Source organism: Ictidomys tridecemlineatus, chromosome 12 (genome assembly GCF_052094955.1).
Source record: "Ictidomys tridecemlineatus isolate mIctTri1 chromosome 12, mIctTri1.hap1, whole genome shotgun sequence".
NCBI classification, from domain to species: Eukaryota; Metazoa; Chordata; class Mammalia; order Rodentia; family Sciuridae; genus Ictidomys; species Ictidomys tridecemlineatus.
Window position 1 is genome coordinate 59,906,715 of NC_135488.1, and position 25,174 is coordinate 59,931,888.

General features: G+C 40.8%; 1 pseudogene; it reads right to left on the reverse strand.

The window, feature by feature from the left end:
• Positions 1-4,318: 4,318 nt before the first annotated feature.
• Positions 4,319-11,595, reverse strand: LOC101961920 (uncharacterized protein C2orf78-like; annotated as a pseudogene).
• Positions 11,596-25,174: the final 13,579 nt, after the last annotated feature.

Below are 25,174 nucleotides of genomic sequence, written 5' to 3' on the forward strand. Positions count from 1 at the left end.
TCTGTGGATACTGAGGAGCAGCTATAAGTACAACTGTTCCACGTTCAAATCTAAAGGGCTGACACTGTCTGGCCCCTCTACTCTCTTGAAAAATGAACAGCCAATGCTCCTTTTCAGAACATGGCCCCGCACAGAAGAGAAATTGCTGGGAGGAAAAATAGACACAAAGGATAAAACTTGCAGGTGGGAAATGGCCAGAAGATCTTAGAAAGCAAGCCACCATGTTTTTGAATAGTACAACAAGAAGGGGAAGAAGCAAAAGGAGAAAAAGGAGGAGAAGAAGACCAGAAAGAGAATAAGTAGGGTAGAGGAGGCGGAGGGGAGGGAAGAGGGAGAGAAAAGGAAGAGAGAGAAAGGGAGGAAGTCATTGTTTCATTCCACTAGAAACTGTATCCTCTGACACACTTTTATAAAGACAACGAATTTCACATAAAAATGCATAGCAAGAAAAGATGGAAACCAGATCCCATATAAAGGTATTCTAAGAAAAAGAATTGCATTCTCTCAATGATAACAAGTCCAAAAAGAACCCACCAAGCAGATCAGATGGTAAACAACTCTTTCAAACCTAGCTCAAAGACATTACATAAAACAATGCAAAATGTGACAGAACATGAAAGAGGAATGGGGAATTATTATTTCATGGATACAGAGTTTTCCTTTGGGATGGTGAAAAGTTTTGGCGATGGATAGTGGATAATGCTTGAACAACATTGTGCATCTACTTAATGCTATGCCATTATCTACTTAAAAATGGTTGAAACGGTGAGTTCTATGTTATATGTGTTGTTCCACAGTAAAAAAGAACAATGTAGGGCTGGGGTTGTGGCTCAGTGGTACAATAGTTGCTTAGCATGTGTGGAGCACTGGGTTTGATTTTCTTTTTTTTAAATTTATTTTTTGAAACTTTTCCAACAGGACTATCTTTTTTTTTTTTTTTTTAAAGAGAGAGTGAGAGAGGAGAGAGAGAGAGAATTTTTAATATTTACTTTTTAGTTCTCGGCAGACACAACATCTTTGTTGGTATGTGGTGCTGAGGATCGAACCCGGGCCGCATGCATGCCAGGCGAGCGCACTACTGCTTGAGCCACATCCCCAGCCCCCCTGGGTTTGATTTTCTTTTCTTTTTTTTTTTTTTTAAATATTTATTATTTTTTAGTTCTCGGCAGACACAACATCTTTGTTGGTATGTGGTGCTGAGGATCGAACCCGGGCCGCACGCATGCCAGGCGAGCACGCTACCACTTGAGCCACATCCCCAGCCCCTGGGTTTGATTTTCAACACCACATATAAATAAGTAAAATAAAGGTCCATTGAAAACTAAAAAAAAAAAAAAAAAAAAAAAAAAGAAAAACATAAATGGAAATTAGATGAGATGGTAGAACTCAAATGAAGACAAAATGGGAACATAGAGAGTAAATGAACATAAAAATAGTACCTAAAAGATGATTAAAAAAATATTCCAGAGACAATGGTAAACATAAAATGAAAAAATCCAGGCAAGTTCTACAAACAATAATGCAAACACACATAGGAATTTAGTATGCCAAAAAGTGACATTTCAAATCAGTAGGACAGATTATTCAACAAATTGTGATACATATATTTTGGGGTTAAATAAATAATATCTCTGGAAGGATCCAAAAAGTAGGAAAAGGTTATGTCTCCTGTGGGAAGAGTGGTGAAGATGGTGGGTGGAAAATTGGAGGGAATGGGTGGATTTCCATTGAGTACTCTTTTGTATCTTTTTAAGTGTTCTATTGTGTGAATGTATTACTTCCAAATGTTGAATGCCAGAGTTCAAATCCCACATTCCTAATTAAATGGTAGTTCTTAATCTTGAGCAAATAATGACATTATCTCTTAAAAATCAAGAGGCTGAGCATAACTTTCAGCCCCAAATTCCCAATGAATGAAATTACTAGTGAAAACAACCCAATGCCCACAGGGGATGTGTGGATAAACAAAGATGGTGTATCCACACAATATGGTATTAGGCAGTCTTAACTGGGGAGGAAAGACTCACACTTTACAGCATGGATGAAGATCCTCGAAAACAGTCTTCTAAGTGGGAGAAGCCAGTTATAAAAAGTCACATATTGTATGATTCCTCTTATATGCAATGTCCAGAAAAAAGAAAAACCAGAGGGATTAATGGTTGCTTGGGGCCACGGGGTGGTGGGAGTTGGAATGACCACTAACACGCACAAGTGTTTCTTTTTGGGATTATGAAAATGTTATGAATTAGAAAGTGGTGATGGTTACACAACTCGTGAAAGTCCTTAATGCCCATGTACTGCACGTTTTTAATGAAGAATTTTATGTGAATTTTATTTTAAGAAAACATTTAAAAATATAAAGTACTAATCTTTCCATGGTGATGGTCTGCTGCCTCCATCATCCTCTTGCCCCATTCCACTTCTTCCCTTTTCTCCCGCCAGCTCCCTCACTGGGCATCTGCGCCCCAGGACCCTTAAGTGGCACAGAGGCTGTGCAACTAACCCAACCCTTGGACTGCTGGGTGCGGCAGCTTAGGCTGCTTCCTGCGCATGCGCACTTTACTCGCGGTGGGTGGAGATGGACGCCAAGAACTGATTTTTTTCTTGTGAGTTTCCGTTGATGACAATGGTCTCTGAAGGGGCGCGTGCCGGAATCAATGGAGGAGGACCTGACCGCCAAATAATTCAGTATTTATCCCCCATTTGAAGTGTGATCTCTCTACTGGTAACCTCCGGAAGCTGTGCTCTGAAAGCCAAGTAGGTTGCCTGCTGAGCACTTGCCAACCCTGAGGATTGAGGCCACAGGCCTCAGGTTGAGGCCTACCTTCTCTGCATACAATTTGATCCTAGAGCACTAGATCATTAGTGAAGTGTCAGAGTGATACTGGCCTTGTGTGTGAATGTTAATTGAAGTAGTGCATCTCTGCTGTCCTGGTGCATGAGTTTTGGGTAAATGATGATTTATTCCAGGCCATGATCTGGGTGGGCCTCATGCTGCTGCAGTTCACTTGGCCAAGTCTCAGGTTATCAGCTGCCCTCAGGATAACTGTGAATCCTTGGGACACCCCTGGTAGATTCCCCATGTTTTGTATTCACCTTTCCCAGCTGGGATCTTCAGTGATCCAAATATGCTGGAATATTCCATGAATCTTATTTTGTAAAAAGCCTCTCAGGCAGGTCGTAAGACCTGGGCCATTCTCCATGAGAACTTTTGGTTTGATTTTTGCATTTTTTCTGGTCAACATGAACCCATCTTCTGGCATCTTCAAGTTGCTTCACATTTTATGCTTTTAAACCTACCCTCAAACTTTGTTTTTTACTACCACCATTTTGCCTATTCCTGATTCTTCCAGTAAGCTCATACATCTCTCTCTTTAATGGATCATATTCCTTCCTCTTTCCTCAATTCCTAGCCTTTACCCTTGTTATCCTAGCCAAGTTTTAGTTCCTTTCTTCTCAGGCAGACTGTGATCCTACCTCTACCAAACAATACCAGAGTTAGTGGCAATTCAACCTCAAGAGTCCTCTTTATTACTTATATATTAATCAATTCCATTACATTTCTTTATTCAATTTTATTGTTTTAAAAGTATACCTGTGTGAATAAGTTTTCATACCTCTATGAGGAAAAATATTTTACAGCCAAGTGGTTATAGAAGGCTTCTTTATTATCTGTTAACCAATTCTATTACAATTATTTATTCAAATTTGAATATTTATTGGAATAAATAAATTTGTACCTACATAACTACATATTTAAAAATATTTGTATCTACATATACGTGCAAAACTGTGTGGTGCCCAAGGAAGCCTCTTTTTTACTTACCTCTCAATTCTATTACATTTCTTTATTCAACTATATTAAGTCTTAAAAATGTATAAGTGAATAATTTTGTATTTATGTACCTCTCTCTCTCTCTCTCTATATATATATATATATGTGGAAAACTATTTGGTATTCAAATGGTACCATAAGGCCTCTTTATGACTTACCTATTAATCAATCGTATAGCATTTCTTAACTCAACTTTATTACATTTTGAACAGTGTCTTAATGAAAGAAGTTCTATCTATCTATCTATGTATATATATGCCACATTATTGGTACCCATGTAGTAGCCAAAGGCCTCTTTAATTTTACGAATTGTCAGTGGTACCAGAAGGCCTCTTTATTATGTATTAGTGAATTATAGTACATTTTTATTTAATTTTATTAAACATTGAATGTTTATGAGAATAAATAAATGTGTATCTCTCTATCTGTATACATGTGGAAAACTATCTGGTCCCTAAGTGGCACCACTGATCTTAGCAGCTCTTACATTGTGTAGCCATAGTAGCGAGAAATCTCTATCTCTCTTTCCCTCTCAATGAAACACTGCACTCTCCCCAAAGCAGTGTACTTGGCAGCATTCTCACGCTCTTGTTGAGCCTTCTTCTTCATGGCTTCCCGCTCTGGCCTCTGCTGTTTGGTGATGGGAGTTGATACTACTTGCCCAGGAACATTGGGTTTCCTCCATGGAATTGGTTGTAAGGCAAAGTCTTGGAGTAGATATTGGTTTTGAGGCTTGGGCAGTTGTGACTGGGGCTTGGTCACAAGCATGGGAACGGGTTACCACTGGAGAGAGGTGCAAGATGGTGTTTTGTATGGTGTAGGCCCATAAGAAGCAGACCGAGAAACACTAGGCTGGGTAGCAGCAGTCAAAACAAACTGATTGGCATGGTTCAAAACGGGCTGAGCTGGTTTGGCAGGACGAAACCAAGATGGGTTGGCAGTAGCTGGTTGGGATTGGTTGACTGCCATGGGTTGAGCTGAGCTAGCAGGGCCAGGCTGGGCAGGGTAAGACCCAGTAAGTCTCTGTGAGGCCAGAGACTGTGGCCTTCGATTGATTACTGGTCGAGGTGGAGGTTTCTCCAGGGTCAGAAAAGACAAAGGTACCAATTTAACCTTCCCAGGTGGTGGAGGCTCATAAATGGATGGAGAGGGACCCTCTCCTTCAGCACTGATATCTGGGTTCTGGGCTTTGACTTTGTGTTTTCTCAGGACCTTAACTGCCAGCCATGGGTGGGGGTCTAGGGTACTGCCTGAATTTCCCAGGGCCTAGGAGGAAGAGAGCCCAATTTTCTTATCATTCTTCTTCCCCAGTGCGTGGAAAACCTGCACCGACTCCAGCATGTGCATGCCGAGACAGCTCCGAGGCTTTTTAAAGGTCTCTTGGCAAAGCTCAGGTTGGTTCCTCTTCTGCTTCATCTTGGGCACAGTGGCTTCTCTTCTGCCTTGACTTTATTGCCTGGCTGCTTCCTCTCCTTGGCTTTCCTGGAGTTGTTTTCTCTGGTCCTCTTGGTCTTTTCCTGCCCATGGCCCTTAGCCTTGCTGTTCCTGCTGGATGCAGCTTTCTGAGGTTTGCTGATAGAGTGCTTGGCTGTGTGCACAGGGCCCCTACTACTGTCTGCATCCCTGTGAGCAACTTCTCCTCCTAATGCACATTCCAGGTCCCTTGGCTGCATTTTGGCCTGAGGAGTTCCATCAGGGGACTCTGAGGCTTTATGTTTTTCCTCACTGGGTCACTAGGACCCTTTATGGCACTTGTGATTTCCTGCCCCTGATTCACCATGATGGCTCTGGTGTCATTGGATTTTGTTATTGTGGGACTTTCAGTTTGGTCAGTCTTTCAAGGAACTGAAAAGCTCAGGAAGGTGAAAATCTCCCACCAGTGCAGTGAGGTCTGCAAAACCACTACTAGATTCAATCCCATTTTCAAGTGTGCCTTGGTCCTCAAGACTCAGGATATTCCTTTCTAGAAGGATATTTTCAGAATGTGGCTTCTCCTCTTGGTCCAGAGGACCAATGGAGGCCAGAAGCTGGTGGATTTCAGGGATGTCTAAAGGGAGTAGTGGAGGATCCTGGTTCTCCATGGCAATCTGGTAGCCATCCAGTGGTTCTGAGAGCATGGTGTTAATCTCACACAAATTCTTAATTTCTGTTTGTTCCTGGATTTGATTTGGAGGCAATGCCAACAAATCAGTAAAACTCTGGACTGGAGTTATTGTGGAAATGTCCCCAATTTCAGTTTGTGAATTTTTCTGAATTATTTGGCTTTTTCTGTTTTTGCAGATGTACAGGAATTCCGGAGGCTGTGGCAGACAATATGTCTGACTTGGAGATTGCAATTCCAAGGAATCCTCCATCCCTAGGGAAGTTTCCATCACTGCAAAGAACAGAATCAAGGATGATGGTAAGTAGGATGCTCCCCCTGCCCAGCAACGCACTAATCAGGGAATCTGTGGACTGTGGATAAGGCATTTCTATTAGCTCTTTTTAAGGACTGCAAACTAGTCTCTGTTAGGAGGTGCCTGTTAGTTACAAGTGATCACTTGATGACACAGTTTTGGGCTGACACATCATCATGGCAGCATGGCTCACTGGTAGAGCATTGTCTACTCTGTGTGGAAATGCACAAAAAACTGTTTTATGAAATCTCTCATTCTCATATAGGGCCTCTTAATTCTCTCTACTCTTCCCAGAATGTAAGAACACTTAACACTATGAATTAGGAGAGCGTGAGCTCTTGCCCATGAAAAATATGTGAAAGGACAGATTTTTAGACCCCTGCTTTGGACAGCATCATTGCATAGAAAGTTTAAGTCCTGCAGTAAATTAAGGAAAAATTATATTGTCACACTCTGATGTTTTACAGTATCTTCCTAAGAGATCAAATAAAATTAGGGAAATAAATTTATAATGTTGTGGTGTAGCGGGATTGATCTGCAAAAATTGTGACAAGTAGCCTCCTTCAGTGTCTTGGAGGTCTCTTAAATGCATCCTGGTGGCCATTATGGTGTCCTGCATTCTTGTTTTGAGAGTCTGAAAATGTGGAGTGCTAAACAAGGATGGTGGATAAAGTCTTAGGACTTAAATACTACAGGTCTGTGGACCCACAGCTATCAGTTGCAATCTGGACCCTCAATTAAATGGTAATCTAATCCTTCCCCTTCTTGCTGATTGTACTCACCTTGAAAAATATTTTCTGTAATAGGTTGAGTGAATACCGAGCAGTAGATCCCAGGGTTAGAGACTGATGGTAGGGCATTTGTGGGCTGAACCTTCTGCAGCACTGTCACCATTTCTGGTTGAGGGGCAGCGGCACTACTTCCTGCATATGGCACACAGTCATAGGATTGCAGACAGGAACCGTGTTCTCCAGAGAGCAGAGTCCCCAGAGTGTTTTGATCAGAGTAGTAGACCTGGCTTCCTTCTTGGTAGGGAAGTGAGAGGCTATGTCCCTGATTTGGAATCTGAGATGGTGTCTTCTGAACAAGCCTGGCATATACTGATGGACACACAGAGAGCATGACATTGGTTTTGGAAGTTTTTTCATATTGGGATGTCATAGTCATGGAAGAACCTGCTATGTCCTGGTCAGTGAGAATCAGATTAAAGTCCCTGAGTGAAGATGAGCTCTTTTTAGCACATCCTGGGATATACCACTCAGAAACACTTGGATAGGAGGCAGGTGCCGTGGTGATCTGGTTCTGGCTAGTAACTCCAGACACCATGGCTGTGCTAGAATGTTGACAAAGCTAGGCACTGCCCATGAGTGTCTGGAAGGAGGTGCCACAGTTGAGGGCAGTAACCATGCTGAAGTGGCAGCTGGAGCAGAGGCTCTGGAGAAGTTGCAGACACTTCCTGTCAGGGAAGCTGCGTTGGTCACACAGGCAGAGAGAGCTGCAGAGAATGTGCAGTTCCATGTGAAGAAGAATTTTGGAAATTTTCTGTAGGAAGAAAGAGGGTGGTGAAAATGTGATGAGACTGAGAGATTCTTACGATATCTGAGGACAAATATCATCCTAAGGTTGTGTCAGTCAGAAATCATTGAGATACCCCAAATCAAACCATTTAGGATGGCTGCAAGTGTGGGAGCAGTTTGGTATTCTTGTTCAACTGTCTTTTCTGTCCAACTGGGCACAGTAGACCCAAGTGATCTGCTTCTCTCATTGTTCCCTAAAAGCATCCTTCTCTCTGCCCTCTCTTTCCTTTGAGTGGGCCATAGTATTAACTTATGAATATGCCCTAGAGCTGAAGCATTTTAGGACTTTGAGAAAACTTAACATTAAAGGTTTGTAAGTGAGGTAACCGAAGCTCAGAGAAGTAAGATTGATTTGTTCAGTATCAGTACCAGGTCATAGAAAATGACTCCCTTGCTCGGACTTTGTAATCTTGACAAAGAGCACAAGTCAGGGAAATAGAATTTTATTTTTCCCTCTTCATAGAAAACAGTCCTGGTATCATCACTGTTATCTTTAGTGTCCTGCTCACCTGCCATTTTCTAGAGTTTACTTGTACCCTTCAGATGGTATATTTAGTGGATCTTTCTTTATCCTCTTAAACCTGGCTTTTGATGCTACATCAAAATGACTACCTGAGAGTAAGTTTCTTAAGAAATGCTTTCTGGAAGAAAAAATGTTTTTTAAACTCTATGAGATTCAGGTTACTACTCTGGAAGGTGGTTACCATAATACTAACAGTGATAATTCATCCATGAATCAAAATCATATATTACTTAAGGTTCATATGAAGGAATATAAAGTATGTTCTGGAAAGACAGAAAGGAAAAAATGAAAAACAGCATAGAACTAAAAAGAATGCATAGATACTGATGAAAATTTGGACATGTAGCAAATTTACTAGCAAATGAAGTTTGGTTATCATGCATAAAATATTATGAAAGAGAATGTTTCTAGTCTATTTTCCTGAATACTGTTAACTAAAACGCTGCCCACCATTAAAGGTGATTTTAAATGAATTTCTATGCAGTACACATAGGCAGAGAAACTATCAGCCAACATAAGCAGCAAAATTAAGAAAAAGTAAACATATAAGTAGCCACAATGTTTGTAGCTACCTATTTCAAAATAAGTGTTATATAGCCAGCTGCAGTGGCACAAACCTCTAATCTCAGCTACTCAGGAGCATGAGGCAGGAGGATTGCAAGTTTGAGGAAGGCCTTGGCCATTTAGTGAGACACTGTGTCAAAATAAAATTTTAGAAGGGCCGGGGCTGCAGTTCCTTGGTAGAGCACTTGTCTTGTACATGTGAGGCACTGGGTTCAAGCCTCAGCACTACATAAAAATGAATAAATGAAGATATTGTGTCCATAAAAAGGGGGGGGGGTTCTGGGGATGTAGCTCAGTGGTAAACTGTCTCTAGGTTCATTTCCTGGTACTGCAAACCAATCACTTTACCACCACATGCAAAAAGCAAAAACCAAAGCAAAAGCCCACTATGAATGGTTGGGTGGGCCTGTGGTTCCAGCATTCAGGAGGCTGAGGATATGGGGTTGTTGGAGCCCAGGAATTCAAAACCACCATGGACAATTTAGCAAGATCCTGTCTCAGGACCTCATCAAAATGTGCTGGGGATATAGATTGTGGTAGCATGCCTGCCTAGCATGAATGAGACCCTGCATTTCAATTTCTGCATTCATTTCCCAGCACTGGAAAGAAGAAAGAAAGGAAGGAGGGAAGAAAGGAAGGGAAGGAAAAAGGAAGGAAGGAAGGAAGGAAGGAAGGAAGGAAGGAAGGAAGGAAGGAAGGAGGGAAGGAAGGAATTAAGGAAGGAAGGAGGGAGGGAGGGAAGGAAGGAAGGAAGGAAGGAAGGAAGGAAGGAAGGAAGGAAGGAAGGAAGGAAGGAAATTTTGGCCAAAGTATAGAATGAAACAAGAAGTGTAAAGTTATTTCATCACTGTGCTTGTTCACCTTCCTCTAAATATTACCCACACCAAATAAATGATATGAATTTTACTAGTAGAGATTTCAATTAATATAAAAACATTTTCTGATAAACATTTCAGTCAAAAATCAGGAAAAATGCTTGAAAATGAGCATAAAATTTACTTTTGTTCTTCAAAATCTAGTTTATAATCATGTTTAACAGGAATATGTTGTCTCTAAAGTCTGAAAAAAACATTACCACTAGAATATAATAATAAATTTAAATCTAATTTTTTTGATGGTTACTGGTGCTGGGAAGTGAACCCAGGGCTTCCCACATGCCAAGCATGCACTCCGCCACTGACCTACACCCTCAGCCCATATAGAACAACCAAAAAGAGGGGCTGGGGCTGGGGCTCAGTGTTAGAGAGCTCGCCTAGCACACATGAGGCACTGGGTTCATGCCTCAGCACCACATAAAGATAAAGGTATTGTGTCCAACTGCGACTAAAAAAAAATACATATTAAAAAAAAAGAAAACCCAAAAAGACTTTATAAAATTATTTTAGATAAATGTGGAATTAGAGATGTGGAGCTTGAATTTTTGTCCTTCTGTAGGTCTCTCTTTTGATTTTTAGGTTTAAAAACCATTAATGACTCTTGAAAGGTATTCTATTTTAGAGAGTAAACTCTTGGAAAACTACCTGTCACACAAAGGAATGTGTTCTTCTGATGCAGGTTAATGCACATCAGTTTTTCAAACTCCAAGAAGTTCAAAAATAAGAGTAAAGCAGGACATGAAGAATGCTCTTGCCCCAGCCCTGTCTATAACCACTTTCATGACATGTTTGTATGAAGAGTCATTTCTAAAACATACTTCTAAAATGTTCATGTTCAAACTGTCAACATCATCGGTGTTCAAAGAGGTCATAGAAAAACTGTAACAGCCAAGTGTGACTTTTCTGATAAACTGCTTACCCCAGTGACACCCTAATGCAAGTCTTAGTTTCCTTGCTAGTCCGTTAATCTAAACAATCTCTAAACCAGCCTCTGGGAAGATTGTACTCTATGCTGTCTGTTGGTTTAAATAAAATCTTTGCTTTTTCTTTCACATTCATCTCAACCAACCTCCTTTTTCTTGAGAACATCATGCTCTTCATTTCTTTTATTCTGACATTTTCTTCTCCCTTATTTTTATATACTCTTCCTCCACCAAGTTCCTGTTGCCTTGTGCTTAAACAGCCTGAAACTTGCTTCTCCCAAAACATCTGCCTCCTTACAGCCCTGTCCTCCTGCTTCTCTCTCTCTCTCTCTTTCTTTTTTCACCTAGTTTAAACAGAAAACTCCCAAATATATGAATGTCCCTTTTATGAACAGCACTAAATTTGAAATACTGAAATGGAAATCTTGGTGGAGTGAAACTGTTCCAGGAAACCTCTTGGTTTCCACCCTGCCTAGGATTTGTCTCTTTCAGTTCAAACAAACACAACCATGAAAACTTATTTAATTCTCTATAAACATGTCCCTGAAGGGTCAATATTAGAAAACAAAGGGATCAGAGCATGGGCAGTCTGTTATCCTCCTGTAGCAGATCAGGAAACAGATTTTGTGAGAGAGTTAAAGATGGTCCAGCCCCATACCTAGTACATGTCAAATTCCAAATGAAATTAGGTGTCCAGATTTCTAGTTCCATCCTTTCCCCTATTATTCTAAGCTCTTTTGACTCCATTAGTAAATTAAAGCAGGGAAAAGTCTAATGAAAAACTTTAAAAAGTTTCTTTCCATACCTGACATGGTCAGAGAAGAGGTCACATCAATTGCAAATACAAAGGATGAGGAGACCACCCCAGAGGATGTGTGGGTGGCTGAGGCTAGAGAATGCATGTTTCCTAGTATGGAGTTTACTGGTCAGTGTTTACTGGCCACTGGTTACTGGTCACTGGTCACTTGCAATGATCCAAATTTGTTTACAACTACATGGCAAGCCTAAGATTCTAGCAGGTGGCAGTAGGTTTGGTGGGGGAATGATGTCACAAAACTGTCAGTTTAAAGATATGAGGTAGCCAATAGGGTGGTCAGATTCCCAATGAGAAGGTGGGATTGGGTGGGGAAAATGACAAGAGAGTTGATTGGGTGGAAAAAGTGACAGGAGAGTTATAATAGAAACTAAATGGCTCAGTTCTGGTAGGTTAAACCCTGCAAGAGGGACATAATGGGCTCACCCCATGGCTCCCCTCCCACAGGCCCCTGTATTTGGGATATATTCTCAGTGTTCCTTCTACATGTTCATTAAAATATTATGAATAGGTTATAAATTATGTTTCACAGTATAAGAGGTAATAGTGATACATTACTATATTAACATATATAGTTAATACCCCTGGAGATGGAAGAAAGAGACATCTAGGTTGAGCAAGTATAGTGGTTCTGGAACCATAGAAGTTAATTTGATTAGTGAAGTTACTGCAGTTTTCAAGGATTCAGAAAGGGGTTAAAAAGTTTTCTTTTGTTTTAGTTGTAGATGGACACAATACTTGTATTTTATTCATTTATTTTTAAGGGTGCTGAGGGTCAAGCCCTGTGCCTTACACATGCTAGGCTAATGTTCTACCACTGAGCCACAATCCCAGCCCTAGGGTGAAGTTCTTTGAGTGCATTCTCTGGGGAATGAGGTGGCCCAAGATTCTCTTTAGTTTCTCCTTGACCCTTACTTTCTTTGGCCTGGGCTGGGCCAGGTTAGACTGGTAACTCTCTTCTGCTGTCCTTCCCCCACCCCTCTTCATTGTAAACATTTTTTCATGGAGAAGCCCTGATTCTGCATTCTTATACACATTTATGTTACTTTCTTGTGACTTCCAGAAGCAGAGGTCTTCTTTTCTGTGAGTTGATTCTTTGAAAAATGAACTCTGAACAATAGCAGCAACTCTAGAGAGGTGGAAGACCTAGCTGACTGTAAAATTTCCCTCTCTGGATTTTTGTTGTAGTTCTTTAAGTTATAATTTCCTGAGGACAGCTCCTTGGTCATGTAGACTTTCTGCCATCAGCCTCTTTCATATGTGAGAGGCACTGAGGATCCTTTCTCTCTACTTATGTAAGAGGATCCAGTGTGGCAGTTACTGTGACTTCCTCCCCCTTGCAAACAGCCACTATAGAATCTTGGGCTTCTCACATTCTTTGTCTTGCATGTTTGGGTGGAAGGCCAGGAGAATAGTTAGAACATTAGGATAACATAAGAAAGTATGGATAACATAAAGAAAATAAAGGTTAACATGGACTTTTAAATTTTAACTTTTTGTTAGAAACAAGTCAACTCATTTGGGTCTCATTTTGTGTTAAAAGAGTCAATTCTTTTTTTTTTTTTTTTTTGCTTTCGGGGGCCCTGGGAATTAAAACCCGGGACACTTTCCCATTACATCACATCCCCAGCCCCTTTTTATTCTTCTTTTGAGACAGGGTCTCACTATGATGCTTAGGGCCTTTCTAAGTTGCTGAGGCTGGTCTTAAACTTGCGATCCTCCATCTTCAACCTCTTGAGTTTCTGGGATTATTGGTGTGTGCCACTGCACCTGGCTGATTTTATATATGTAAATTAAATACACATATAAAAATTAAACATATTTTAAAAATATATATGTATAAATTTAAAAAAAAATATATATATATTTAAATAGCTACACTGAAAGCCCAGAAACTGATATGAATTCTATACAGTGGAGATAAAAATCTTAAGTCTTATTTTGTTTTATGTCATATGATCTCATTTTTGTCACTCATTAATGTGTTTGTAGTGTATGGATAGCTCTTTAAGGCTCTGAGTTTTCAGCTCACTTTTCTTTTTGTCATATTTTAAAGAAATCCAACATTGTAAGATATAGTGCATGTTTTTTTAATTGATGATTGTTTATGGTGAAGTATTGTGAATTAACTTAATCTGATGGATTTGTGTAATCACGCAAAGAGAGGCATGTAGAAAAAGTATTGTGGTTATGCTGTGCACCTAAGGAACAGGTTTGTCTGTTCAGCCCAACTTCATCTAAATTGCTTTTGATCCCCTAGAGAGTGTTTGTTTCACCACTTTTTCTTTTAATGTTATAAAGTAGGTCAGGACTGAGTTGATAATAATAGTAATTATATAGATATAGATATAGATACAGATATAGATATAGATAGATATGGCTTGAGCTGGTTTGGGGGAGTACAACTATGGGATTTAATAATTTTCCTTGCTGGTAAGCTTTTTTTTAAATTATTTTTTTGGTGTGTGTGGGTTACCAGGGATTGACTCTACCACTGAGCCACATCCCCAGCCCTATTTTATTTTATTTTATTTTTTGAGGGGGGGGGAGGGGGAGAGAGAGAGAGAGAGAGAGAGAGAGAGAGAGAGAGAGAGAGAGAGAGAGAGAGAAAGAAAGAGGGAATTTTAATATTTATTTTTTTAGTTTTCGGCGGACACAACATATTTGTTTGTATGTGGTGCTGAGGATCAAACCCGGGCTGCACACATGCCAGGCGAGGGTGCTACCGCTTGAGCCATATCCTCAGCCCTATTTTATATTTTATTTAGAGACAGGGTCTCACTGAGTTGTTTAGCACCTTGCCATTGCTTATGTTTGCTTTGAACTCACCATCTTCCTGCCTCAGTCTCCCGAGCTGCTGGGATTACAGGCGTGTGACACCACACCCAGAAATGTGGTAAGTTGTTTTTTTTTTTTTTTAAATATTCTGTTATTGTCAATGGATCCTTTTTTAATTTGTGGACTTCTTTAGAGACAGTGAGTAGATATTGTGATTCACGATGTCAAGAACCCACAGGAAGACAAGCACATATACACCGAAAAAATTGCTCAGAAATAAAGATAAATATTGCATTTATAATCCTATTGTTCCCATCTCTTACACTGCTAATTATGGAATATAATTTTTTTTTTTGCTGGTTGTGTGTGAGAAAATGCTTAGCTAAGAGGGATTGTGGAATGTTTGGCTGTATAAAGATATGGCTTGAACTATCTATGTCAACTTTTTCAGGGTATTTTTTTTTCTTTTTAGCTCACTTGCATACCTGAGATAGCTTACTTCTATAATACTGGTATGTAATATGAGTCTAAGAATGTACAGTGAATATCTGCAAGCCAGATCATTCCATAAGTTCTCTGAGAAATCAAGGGTATCCACAGCTACTATAGGTTAAGGGTATAAGCACAAAATGATGGAGACAGGTGCAGACCTCATGAATTCAGCAAAGCCTTTATTCAGCTGTGGAGTCAGGCATCAGATGGGCAGACTTTCTGGTTAGAAATGGCTGCTGGTCTGGGTTTATATAGGTTACACACTGGAAGGTAACTTACCCATTGAAGACTTTAACAGGACGTGGGCATTCAGGAAAAAGGTTGCAAAAATTAGAAATTTGTTTTTACTGGCAGTGTTTTCATAGGGCAAAAATGGAGGGTGCATTGTCCTATCACTGAGAATGGATATATTGGGACAGGTCCAACGCTTGCCCTTTTCCAGGGATATCTTGTCACTGAGTGGTGTTTGCTTCCTTCCCAGGGATTTATATGTCACTGGGAAAGGAAGTATTGGGAAAGGATCAATGTTATCAATGTTCTGCTTTTCCCTCCCTCCCTCTTCCCAGGCCACACTGTTTTGGGGGTTGTCATTTGCATATCCTTCATTCCAGACTCTGAAAAGGCATAATGAATAGGGGCAATGATTTCAGATCTGGCTGCTTCTTGCTGAGAAAGGGTGAAGTAGGAGGACCCCTGTTTTCAGAGTTCTGGAAAAGAACATGGGGTCTCTGGTGGTTGAGGCTTAAGAGGATTATATGTGGCAGTAGACTTGGGGCTCAGGCACAATCCTCCTTTTGTGATTTCAAAAAGTCAGACTGTGTTCTGGAGGGGGGCTTGAGCCAGGTGGGTCACCTCATTATGAAATTTTTTTGTACACAATTAAGAATAGGGAGAAGAAAGGTTATTATAATAAAGATGAAGATTAACAGATTTGCTAGTGCTAGGAAAACAATTTTAGCAGGTCCTATCATTGGAGAGCCTATTTCCCTTAATCAAGGCCATTGTATCCCTTTCAACCTAAGGGTGCACTTTCCATGATCTCAGGAGTTTGGTCCTTTGGAGCATTGCAAGCATAATTAACTTTGGAACCATATTTCCCTGATGGTTTAATCATTTCCACCCTACTTGATAGACTGTGTAGAACAAGAAGAGAAATTAACAGTATAGTTCTGTAGCCCAGCTATATGTGTAGAGAAGTATTTCAAAGGGTTGAGGGAAGAAATCCATTTAGCTAATCTGCCCCAAATTTCTTATCAAAACTAGGTGTTTTTGCATTAGCTATGGCAGAACCGGAGATTGTAATTTTAATCCAAACAAGTATTGATATGAAGAGGATCAAGTCCCATTAGGTGATTACATATATTTTGCCACTGAATCTCAGTGTCATCATATGAATCTCTAATAGCACAAAATTGGGTGATGTTACAATGACACTGAAGTTTCTGAGCCTATTGTAAATCTTGTACTTATTCTCCTAGTCAAATAATAGAATTTTTTATTTGTTGAATTTTGTTTGAATTATCCGGATCCCTATGTTCTTGAGTTAGTCAGGTTTTGGTAACATTCTTTTGGAATTGTTGAAGGTAATGGGTGTTTGGACCTGCTGATGCAATGTCTCCGCTGCAGTGGAGGCAGAGGTAATGATGCCAGTCAAAACAACAGTCCCAGCTCTCAGCCACCAGATGAGCCATTTAGCGTGGTGTTTCAGTGCCTCAGTAGTTCCTGCATGAATGACTTAAGGGGCCTCCTGCCATGGTCCTTTTAATTTTACAAGGAGCCTTTGAGAGTCATAATAGTTTGTGCTGAATTTTACCATAGAGTTCAAATGTTGTTGTAGCATTTAACACTTTACACATTTAACACTTTACACATTTAACATAATATAGATTTTGTGAAGCATCATATTGTATTTGAATGAGTCTGGACCCTAAAACCTAGGGATTTAATACACATACTGGGAGATACAATTCCTTATGGAAGGAAATGTTATGATAGATAACATTTTTCAACGTATTATATTGAGAATCAGCATTCCAGATCCCAAATGTCTCCTCAGTCAGACCTGTTTTCCATATCGTGTCCTGAATTGGTCCAAAATGCATTCTAATGGCAGGTAATAATTCTCCCTAAGACCAATATCTAGTGGAGTTGGAATGTAAAACAGTTCTATAAACAGATCTAAATTGTCCCTATAAGGTAATTTTCATCCTAAAGCTCTAGATTCAGCATCAGTTAGTTCCCCAGGAGAACCCCAATCTATACCTTGTTTTCCTGCAACAGAAAGATTCCAAGGATGAGGTGTATCACCTTCAGACCATTGTAAAACTTTTGGCGAATGATTTCTGTGCCAATGGTAAGAACATATGGGTCTGCTTAATGAATAATTAACATTAACTTTCTGGCATGCAGGTGAGCCTCTGCCAGGGAGGAAAATAAGCCTGGCCTCTTGATCCTGTTATTTTGGGACATATGTAAGCCAACTTTTGAGGCCCAGTTTTTGAGAGAAATGGAAAGAGTGGGTGAGGAGGGCACTCCTGAATAATTGAACAAAAATTGTTGGGAGGACCTGGTAGTCAAGAAAGGACCAGGCAAGAAGGCCTTGGAATTAAGATAGATTGAAGGGGGAAGATCCAACCATGTTACTGGGTGAGCAGTGACAGGCTGTAGAATGTGTAAGCCTGTGTCTCTAGCCATGCATGCAGTTGTACATATTGTGATGACCAGCATGAGGAACATGCTAATGGGAATAATGAATTGACCTGTTTTTCTCAGTTTCCCCCCGTTGTCTCTCTTGTTTTCTTAACCTAACCCCATGGTCTGAGGTCTGTCTTCCAGCCTCAAGACATTAACATTTTTGCCTGTAGAGAGAGGATTCTCACTGAATACAGCAGGCACTTCTTGTCTCTGCTGTTTCTGGTCTGGTGTGGCAGTTTGTGAAGTTAAAGATGATATGTGGAAAACACAAAGAGAGTAAATAAATTTGGGTGGGGGTCAGGACAATGAATGATCCTTGAAGCCAGGGATCTCAAATGAGTTCTAATGTTTGAAGAGGAGAAAGATGAAGGGGGAGTAAATATGATGAATTTTATTTGACTCTTGAGTGCTATTAAGAAAAATTAGTAGAGGCTGGGGTTGTATCTCAGCAGTAGGCACTCACCTAGCACATGCAAGGCGCTGGGTTCGATCCTCAGTACCACATATAAATAAACAAGTAAAATAAAGGTATTGTGCCCAACTATAATTGATAAAATATTTTTTAGTTGTAAAAGGATATTTAAGACAGCAACACTAAGAATTCTGGGTATGAGGATCAGAGCTTTTCCTCAGGAATGTCAGGGAGGTAGATCATGTGTAGTAGTATGAGGCCTGTGAGAACAGAATGGTAAGTGGCATTAGCAGGAACAAATTTGAAATTGCTTAAATGGATTTGGAATGGGTGGCCTTGTATTTTGGCTGTGGTGGATGTGGTCAGAATCACCTCAAAAGGGCCCTTTCATTTTTTTTTTTTTTTTGATAAGGGGACTATAGGTTGGAAAGGGGAGAGGTAAACTAAGTCCCCTATGAAAATAGGAAGAGGGGATCCTGAAGATTGGGGGTTGGAAGATGAGTGTGGGCATATTTCCAGAAGGCATCCCTGAGGTGAGGTAGGAGGGTTTTGGGACATCGGGAGGAATGCTAGTTGGTTGAAGTTGAATGGTGGTGGGGGAACAAGGGTTCTCCCATAAAGAAATCCAAAGAGGCTGATCATAAGAGGTTTTGGGGGCAGTCCCTGGATCCAGAGAAGGGCCAAAGGGAGGAGCTTAATCAAATCCAAGGAATGTTTCTACATAATTTGGTTAAGGTTGTCTTTAAGGACCTATTTGTCCTTTCAACCTTTCCTGAGGACTGCAGACGATAGGGAATGTGGAAATTCCATTTTATATTTAATCTTTAGCTAATTCTTGGGTAATAAAGTAACTTGGGGGCCTATATCAGACTGGAGAGAGGCAGGTAAATCAAAACATAGAATTATTGCTTGGGAAATTATGTTACAGTGGTAAAAGCCTTCTTATTGTTAGCAGGAAAGGCTTTGACCCATCCAGTAAAGGTGTCTACTGAGTCTAGGAGATATTTGTTTTTCTTACAGGAGACATGTGGGTGAAGTCAAGTTGCCAGTCGGTGCCAGGAAGGTCTCCCTATCTTGGTGTGTCAGAAATTGGGGTGTTCTCACATTGGGGTTGGGGTTATCCTTGAGACAAGTGGTGCAGGATTGAGGAACTTGTTGGAGATACTGTAAATCTGAAGAGGACAGGTTTAGTGAATTATTCAGGAATCATTGGAGGGAGCACATATCAGTGTAAGATAATAGGACTTTAGTTTCATCAGGGAGAAAGTGGAGTTTTGTGGGTATAGAGGCTTGTGATGATTGAGGGTGGTGGTGAGAGAGAGCAGCCTGCTTCTCTAGCCAGTCCCCTGTATTATTTCCTAAGGAAATGTATCCCTTGTCAGCCTGATGTCCTGTACAGTGCAACTCTGCCATCTTGTGGAATAAAGGAGCAGCTTCAAGCAGATTTCTTATGTAAATAGAATTAAGAATTCCTGCCTGAGGAAGAAAACCTCTTTCCCTGCAGATTAGGATATTAGAATGAATTATGTTATAAGTGAATTTGGAATAAGTAAAAATATTGACTGATTTGTTTCTGGCTCATGATAAAACTTGAGTGAGAGCAGCAAGTTCAGCTTGTTGAGATGTGGTGCCTGAGGGGAGGGGAGCAGCCTCAATTAAATGGGTGAGGACAAAAGAAGAATCTGCTGTATTCTTTCCTTGAAGTATAGCATAGCCTGCAAGGTATGGGGACTTTTAGCACAAAAGGACCAGGCTGGATACAAACTTCATGGATCAGCACAGCTTTTATGCAGGAACAGAGTGCTGCCTCTGATGAACCCACTTCTCAGAAGGTGGAAAATGAGCCATGGGCCCAACGGGGAATCAATGCTTATATAGGTTACAGAGAGGTGACTTAATAATGAGTACTCGGGAAACAGGTTTGGGAGAATTTCAAAATTTGTTTTTACTGTACAATGTTTTTACTTGGAGTAGAATGGAGGGTCTGTGGTCAGCATTCAGTGTTTAACTCTTTCCCTGCAGAGTCCCATTGTAGTGTTACTGGGAAAAGATTTATTTGTGGAAGTATCAATGCTCTGGCTCCCTTTCTAGGGATTTTTATGTCACTGGGAAATAATGCAGTGGGAAATGATCAATGCCACCCATGTGCTGCTTTCTGCTTTACTCCCTCTTCCCATGCCACAGTATTTTGGAGTTTGTCATTTTCCATATCCAACAGGGACTCTTTCTGGGAGTTTTCAATTATGAACCAGACTGGAGAGTCAGGGAGTGGCTGATCAGTTATATGTGAAAAGGGGTTCATTAAGAAATCAAGGGTTGGGCTGGGGTTGTGGCTCAGTGGTAAAGTGCTCTCCTTGCACAGGTGGGGCCCTGGGTTCGATTCTCAGCACCACATAAAAATAAATAAACGAAATAGAGGTATTATGTCCAGCTACAACTAAAAAATAAATATTAAAACAGTAAAATAATACAAATCAAGGGTTCAGGAGAAGAGTGAGGAATCACAGGGGCAGAGGGGTTTTGGGTTGGGAGAAGAGTGGCAGGGTTTAATAGGGAGTCTTGCTGCTAGGTAGTTAGGGGATCCAGGAGTTGTGCATGCAGTCATTGGACTCTGGTTAGGGGAATGTTGGGGGAATGGAGAGAAATGACCAGGAGCTGAGAAGTTCTGAAAGAGAGTGTGTGATAAGAATAGTAAAAAGTTGACATAATGCAAATGTAAAAAAAAATGTTTTTTTTTTTTTCTGGCCTCAGGGATCAGTAGGGCTACAGTCTCTAAAACCTTGAGGCATTGGGGCCAGCCTTGATAAACTAAGTCTAATTGTTTGGATAACAATGCAATGAGGTGGGGGATTTTCCCTGACTTGGGGTAAAGAAGTCCCAAGGACTCCTTTGTCTTCTTTGCCTGAGTGGAGTGACAGGAAGAAAGGCTCATTAGGGATAGGTAAATAAAGAATTAAGGATTCCAGAAGAGAATTCTGGAAAGTAGAAATAGTAGAAGAAAAGGAATGGGGAGATGGAAGAAGATCTAAAAGATTCCCTTTTGAGGCTTCATAAAAGAGTTTGGCTATGAGAGAGAATTTGGGTATCCAGATGGAAAAATACTGAAAAAGGCCTAAGAGGAAAAGCCTATCTCTTTTAGTGTAAGGTAGGGGAATGTTCTTTAAGGCCTGGAGTCATTCTGAGGGTATTGTATGGGAGTTGGGGAGTCAGTAGGATACCTAACTATTGCACCTGAGGGGAGCAGAGCAGGGTCTTAGATTGAGAGACCTTGTACCCTAGGAGGCCAGGCCATTAAGTAGGGTGTTGGTGATGTTTGGAGAATTTGGGGGATGGGCTATAAGCAGGAGATCATCATGTTGTATGAGATGGCTGGGGGATAAATTTAAGGTGGCTGGGTCTTGTTGGAGAGCCTGGCCAATTTAGTGGGGGCTATCTCGTATGCCCTGTGAGAGAACAGCCCAGGTGAGCTGCTGAGACACATTAGTGCCTGGGTCAGTCCAGGTAAAGGCATAAGTGAGCATGAGGCAGGATGGAGGGGAAGAGTGAACAAGGTAGCTTTCAGGTGGAGCACTGAGAAATGTGTGGTGGAGGCTGGGAGATGAGATAAGGGCCCAGACTGGTTACTGCAGGATACGTGAGAACACTTGCCTCATTGGTTTTCCTGACCTTCTGTACTAGCCAGAATTGGCCATTGGGTTTCTTTACTCTGAATATGGGGGAGTTGTGAGGAAAGGTGGTTGCTATGAGGAGATGGACCTGTAATAATGGGAGATGATTGATGTGCTTTAAACTTCTGAGAGTCAGGGAGTTCATGGATTGTGGGAAGGGAACATAGTGGTATTTTGTAGTTGGATATGAACAGGAGAGTGGTGTTTAGCTATTTTAGGTTGAGAAGTATCCCAAACTGTGGGGTTGATTCCAATGGGCAAAGAACAATCAGGACGCCTAGAGGACTCAGGGACTAGATCTAGGCCAGAATGTATTAAGAATATGGTAGTGGAGTTTAAAGGGGGGATGATGATTGAGGCTTTTACTTTGTGGAGCAGATACTGTCCCAGTAGGGAAAAGGGCAACTTGGCATAACTATAAAAGAATGGATAATGAGAAGGATCGAATTGTGCAAAAAATGGGAGTGTCTTTAGTGGATATGTAGGGGTTCCTGAGAGTCCAATAATGGGGGTGTCTGCCAAAAAAAGTGGGTCCATGCTATTGTGTCAGAAGTGAAAGGATTGAACCCCTGTGTCAATCAGAAATGAAACTTCATGGCTGTTCACCCACCCTGTAACCTGGGGCTCCTCAGACGTACAACCTGAGGAGGTAGGAGCAGTGGAGCCTGGGCCCCCTCATTCTAGAAACTCAAGGAAGATGTAGCTGCACCAAGGGTAATGGTGTCCATGCCTGGGGATAGCTCACCTTCTAGTATCCTCATTGCAAAAACTATAATTTTTTTTAAATAAGCAGGGTTTTTACAGGGCAATAATGGAGGGTCTATTGCACTGCCATACGAAAGGATATATTGGTAAAGGATCAATGCTTGCCCTTTCCAGGGATTGTCCTATCACTGGGTAATGTTTGCTTGCTGCCCAGGGATTGTCTTGTCACTAGGAAAGGATGTATTGGGAAAGATCAATGTTCTTAATGTTCTTCCTTTTTACCCCCATCTTCTCCAAAGGCCACACTGTTTTGGAGGTTTGTCAATTCCACATCATTGAAAAGCAGTTGGCATAAAACCGGGAGGAATGTGGTGTATTGTTAGCTTTCTGTTACTGTAACAAACACCTGAGATAATCACCCTATAAAAGAGAAAAGATTTCTTTTGTTTCACAGCTTTGGATGATTCAGTCCATAGTCAGTTGGCAAGGCAGCACATGATGAAAGGGAGTTCATGGTGGAACAGGCTGCTTACATTATGACCTGGATGGAAGAGAGAGAAGCGTGGGGAAGAGGAGTTATTAGGCCCTATTTTCCCCTTCAATACTGGAAACCCTCAAACCTCAATGACCAGAAGATATCCTAATAGGCACCCCCCATTTTTTTTCTGGTACTAGGGATTATGAGTTGTCACCAGCTCCTCTTTTAAAATCTTATTTTGAGACAGTATCTTGCTCAGGTGCTCAGACCAGCCTGGAACCTGAGATCATTCCGCTAAGCCTCCCAGGTAACTGGGATTATAGACATACAACATTGTGCCTGGTTTAGGCCTCACCTCTTAAAGGTTCCACCATTTCTCACTAGTGCCAAGCTGGAGACTATGGGACATTCTAGATCAAACTTTATAGCATGTGGTAAGATCATTATTGAGAGCAATATAATTTGTACATACTGAAATATGCAGATTCGAATGCTGTTTGCCACTCCTGTTCCCAAGCTTCATAACAATTTGTTTTCATAATTTCATTCACTTAATTCTATCTTACAGTCTCAGCATCATCGTACACTCTAAAAGTAGTCTAAAATGTGGTCTGAAGAACCTAAAGAGCCTTGGTATAACATATCATCAAGTCCTCCCCAACCTAAATCCTCAGTTTTTATACTGAGGTTATTGTCTCAAGCACAACCCCATCCCTACATTTTGTACTGATCAGGATGACTGGGACTCATTTTGGTTCACCCTACCATACTATCTGTCACCGAGGTCCTTCTATATTCTCTTCTCAGTTTTATTAATGATTGGAAACCCTCAAACCTCCATATGGTACATAGGTCCTACCCAGAACAGTCACATTTTATTAGTGTCAACTAATTCTCAGTTTCTCCAAATATCCCTTACTCCTATCTCTATTTTCCTCTCCATGTATTAGGTATCTGGAAAAAATACCTAAAATCCTCCAATGACCTCCCGTGAGGTTTAGGCTTAGAATTCGTACTCTTCACCTGGATTGCAGAGTGATTCAGCCACTATGGCCTCACTGACCTCATCTCCCACTTTCCTTCTTCCTTGCTACTCTCCAGCCACACCATCAGAACATCTGCAGTTCCACTCCAGACCTTTGCCCAGCTGATTACTCTCATGAGGTGCTTTTGTAGTGCTCTTTACTTGGCTGGTTCCATCTTATCATTAATGTCACCTCCTCACAGAGAACTTCCTTGTCCATCCATTCTAAGGAGCTACCCAGTTACCCTGTATCAATTAGTCTTGTTTCAGTTTTTTTGATAGTCCTTACCTCTCTCTGATATGGTTTGGTTGGTTTATTGTCTTTCTTTGCCCACTAGAATATGATGTCCAGAAAGACAGGAGATTTCTGACTTGTTTCCAGCTCCCTTCTCAATGCCGACATTGTTTTGTGATCCCAGTGGATATTCAATACTTATTCCCAGTTGCTCACATATTACTGAGGTCAATGCTGTCTCCTTGTGCCCAAAATCAATTCCATGGATGGTCTAGCCAATTATGGTGATAACCACGATGTGCAAAACTAAGCCAACCATTATGTTCCTGGGACCAAGAATTCTTCACAAGGTAGTCCGAGGTAGAAGCATAAAGCCTCAAGGTTAGATGCCTTCATTAGCTATCATGTTTGGGAATCTATGCTAGCCAATGAAAACGAACACCTCCTGTTTTGATAGATTTCATAGATGTTGGCTTAGAGCCATCAGAAGGACAAATAACTTTAAAAGATGAGCAGAGGGGCTGAGGTTGTGGCTCAATGGTAGAGTGCTCGCTAGCATGCATGAGACACTGGGTTTGATTTTCAGAACCACACAAAAATAAAATAAAGATACTGTGTCCACTTAAGCTCAAACATAAATATTTTTTAAAAATTCAGCGAGATCTTTTGGAGGATTTAGGTGGGTTGCATGCATTGAAACACTACAGCAGCCTATGTGGAACATTGCTAGGGAACGGAGGTTATCAGAAAGCAGAAATGGAATGTGTATTAAAGAAAATTGTTCACACTAGTAAGATGTTTGCTGTGAACCCATTGGGAATATAAAAAGACAGAATTTGAAAAGTAGATACTTGGGAAAACAAAGATGGGATGAACTGGTTCAAATATAGGTAAATACACAAATGCATTGCAATTTTTAAAACTGTACATTATTATTGTAGGTAAATTATCTTCTTTTTCACATGGAATTGGGATTACCTGATGATGTTGTCCCTTCAGAAGGGAGGTGATTTATCCTTTGAAGAGGTGGGCATTAAGCCCACAAAATGTGGGCATTCAAGAAAAAGGTGGCAGTAAAACCATACATGTAAAACCATAACATGAAGAGTAATCTGTGGTTTGGAGCACAACCTATAGTTTCTTTAAGGACTTATATCTCCTGTCAGCAAGGAAATGTCAGG